This window comes from Ovis aries, chromosome 2, assembly GCF_016772045.2.
Source record: "Ovis aries strain OAR_USU_Benz2616 breed Rambouillet chromosome 2, ARS-UI_Ramb_v3.0, whole genome shotgun sequence".
NCBI classification, from domain to species: Eukaryota; Metazoa; Chordata; class Mammalia; order Artiodactyla; family Bovidae; genus Ovis; species Ovis aries.
The window spans coordinates 126,859,330-126,863,073 of record NC_056055.1 but is presented as its reverse complement, the minus strand read 5'-3'; the positions used below and the strand labels follow the sequence as shown (position 1 = coordinate 126,863,073).

General features: G+C 48.2%; 1 pseudogene; it reads right to left on the bottom strand.

The window, feature by feature from the left end:
- Positions 1–441: 441 nt before the first annotated feature.
- Positions 442–2,743, bottom strand: LOC132659128 (endogenous retrovirus group S71 member 1 Env polyprotein-like; annotated as a pseudogene).
- Between the last annotated feature and the right edge of the window lie 1,001 nt (positions 2,744–3,744).

The window sequence follows — 3,744 nt, the reverse complement described above, 5'->3', positions numbered from 1 at the left end:
GCCCCACAGGGGCTGGAGCTGCTCAGGATCTGGAGGCTGCTCCCACCGTGCAAGGTGTGGCAGGCATCAGAGTGGACAGCCCCATGGCCGCCAAAATAGATGGCACCTGGGATCTGAGTAGCCCACCAGGAATTTCTGTATCCTTTATTAAATTTGCTCTCAAAGCACTAAAAAAATGAGAGAGAGTGCCCCACGAGAGTTGGGCCTGTGCGGACTGAAGACTCAGACGGCTGTGTCCCCGACTACAGCACAGCCAGGACTTCATATCTGGAGGGACAATGACCCTGAAGTTCTGGGGCCACAGCTTGTTCGTGTAGCGCCTGTGACATTCAGGAGTAGTTTGCTTCTCAGATGTGAAAGATTCCAGAAAAGGAGAGCAGGGAGCTCTGGGTGTTGTAGCCACGCATTCCGGGAAACAAACTCACTCAGAAGGACAGTGCAGATAGTGGAGTGCAGTTTATTACACCGGCAGGCCCAAGGCAGAGTCTCCTCTTAGCCAAGGACCCCCACCAGCATTTGTGAACATCTTTTATACCTCATGTGTACGTGTCTGAACCCACCAGCCCAAATTCCTTGAGACTTACATAAACCAAGGAAAATCCAATCCCAATAACCCCATCATTCACGTACTATGTGCTCATGTGCTCAAATAGTCAAACAATTAGCCAATAATCAATAAACCCGAGGTTACACTCCGATAGATACAGAAAATTTTATGGCCTGTCTGGAGGAAGGGGTGATTAGTGTATATTGTCTCTTAGGTGATGAGTAACCTAGACACGATCTTCAAGGTTGCCCTGTCTGGAGGGGGTCTTATCCTTCCGTTGTTGTTTTCATAGGCACTAAACACAGAGTTCAGAGTCCATTGGAAAGGTGGCCGAGCATGATCAGCACGAATAGGCCTAAGATGGAGTCCAGGCCCTATGAATTCCTTCTTCATTCCCTGCTCTTGATGCTCTTCACTCATATTATGAGCATCATTCATAGGAATATATTGCACCCTGGCTTTCCAACGGCCAATTTGGGAGAATGACTTCAACCTTCAGGTTACAAAGTTCATAATACATTGTAAAATTCAGGGTCCACAAAGCAGAACTCTCAAGGCAACTATAACAGTGGTAAATATAGTTTCCACCAGTCGCCCTTCACCCAAGATAGGACTGACGTCCAGAAAGGAAGGTTTTCATTTGACATTGCTTTTACCCGGCTTTTCATGTCATCTAAAGCAGTCGATAGATTGCCAGATAAGTCAGGAATGTATACACAACATTCAGCCTTAATTACAGCACAGGCCCCTCCTTGAGCAGCTGTGAGTATGTCCAAAGCCATTCTGTTGTGAATTACCGCTTTTCTCATTTGGATTTGCTCTTCATTTAAGGCTTGGATGGCTTTTGTTCTATCTGGGAGGGCCTGTTTTGTGAAATTAGTCAAGGCCTCTACTTTAATCATGATATCTGTTGCCCCTATAGAGGATACGAATAAGGCAGCAATATACTCATACCATTGACACACAGATCTTGTCCACCTAGCATGTAAATAAGGTGGATTTACCAGGGCTTGTTGTAGGTTAGGCTTTTGTTACACTGGCATTTATATTAAATGTAACCCCATGACCCGAGTCTATTGACTGTAGGTCTTACACCAAGAGAGAAAGGAGAGGTTATGATTGGCAAGAGAGAGGAAAGTCTCTTTTTGTCATCCCAGGAAAGAGCAGAGCAGTGACACCCTCCAAGGAAGCCCATCCATCACTGACAGAGGCATAGCCCTACATACCCAGCAGTTGGAAGTGTTGTGGAAGTCTGTGTAGGAATGTGCCCATGAGATGAAAACATTGTCCTGAGTTGAAACAGAAGTTAAATTCAAAATCATGTTGATGAGGCCAAGCAGCAGGAGTTGACTGTGTGGCTTCATCCTGAAGGGGCTCATCCAGGATCTTCTTTCCCTTCTTCTTAAGGGTGGTCTTAGTCTCTCGAGGGTCAGCGGGGTCCCTCTGTGCAGTCCACTCAGCGTTTTTTGGGTCTGCATGGTATGTTCTCTTCACCCTCGTATGATGGAGCCAAGGGACAACACCTGCCACTTTAACTGCAGTAGGGGTAGTTAGAATAACATAAGGGCCCTTTCACCAAGGGGCTAGCAAATCAAGTTTCCAATCTTTGACCCATACTTGGTCACCAAGCATAAACTCATGAATCTGTTCCCCAAGGGGGAATGGCACCCTTTCTTGTACAAACTTAGTTACCCCATTTATTACCTTACCCAGTTCCATCTGCTGTGAAATCCTATCACCCCTTACCTGAGGCAAATTTGTTGATACCTGTTTTATTATGGGAGGGGCCTCCCATACACAATTTCATATGGAGAATAGCCTTGGACTGTGGGGTCATCCTGAGCAGAGCCGTCAGAAGCAAGTCCACCCAGGAGCAGTCAGTCTCTATGACCCACTTGGGGAGTCTCTTTAATGTCCGGTTGGTTCACTCCACCATCTCAGAACTCTGGGCCTATATGCAGTGTGCAGTTTCCATTTGATGTTTAAAGTTTTGCTTACTTGTTGTACTAAATCAGCTGCAAAAGCCGGGCCATTGTCTGAACCAATGCTGGTAGGAAGTCCAAATCTGGGAACTATTTCCCTAAGCAGGCACCGGGCTACTTCTGATGCTCTTTCAGTCCAGGTAGGAAAAGCTACCCATCCCAAGAACGTACATACCAGGACCAGCAGGTAACGGTAGTGTCGGTGAGGTTTCATTTCAGTGAAGTCCACTCCCAGGTGTTCAAAGGGCAGCGTGCCTTTCAGCTGAATACCCGGAGGTTTTTGTCTGAATACCGAGAGGCAGCGTTAACCTGTGAGCAGGCAGCCTGGCCTAGTTGGGTCACTAGGTGTGTTTGGCTTACCAGATCGTGTGCCAGCTCCTCTGGTACCAATAATTTGCCCCTTGGCAATTCCCACCATCCTTTCCAGTCCTGATGGCCCTTCCGCTTTGGCTAACCTGACAGCCGTCGTCCTTGTTTTATCAGGCTGGTGCCATCAGTGTATAGGACCCAACTAGGGTCTGGACCCTTGTGTCCTTCCTTAAAACAAACCCCAGATACCTTACCGCCTCCTTGCAGATCTGTGCCTTCTTCTTCAACACCCGGTAACCTGCTTCCGTCAGCAGCTGGAGCAGTGCTTTTGTCCCTTCCCAGCACTTTTCCTTGGTCTCAGCGGCCAGCAGCAGGTCATCCCCATATTGTAGGAGCCAACATCCACACTCTTCCGGATGGAAAGAGTCCAGGTCAGAAGCCAAGGTTTCTCCAAAAATGGCTGGGGAGTTCTTAAACCCTTGTGGGGGAGTCCAGATGAGCTGTTGCTTGGTGGATCTTCCCATTCAAAGGCAAAGATGGGCTGTGACACTGGGGCGAGGCGTATGCAGAAGGCATCCTTGAGATCTAGGCGAGTATAAACGTTAGTCCTCGGTGGGAGGAGGCTAAGGTATAGGGGCTTGGAACAGTGGGGTATAAAGTCACAGTAGCCTGGTTGACTAGCCTGAGATCCTGTACAGGCCTTTAGTCCTGTCCTCCTTCCTTTTTGACTGGCAGGATCGGCGTATTCCAAGCCGACTGGCACTCTACTAGAATGCCCACTTGTTTCAATCTATTGATGTGGGGCAGTATGCCAGCCCAGGCCCCTATCGGTAGCGGGTACTGGAGCTTTCTAACCGGGATGGTGCCTGGTTTGAGTTCTATTATCACTGGGGCTTGATGTTTAGC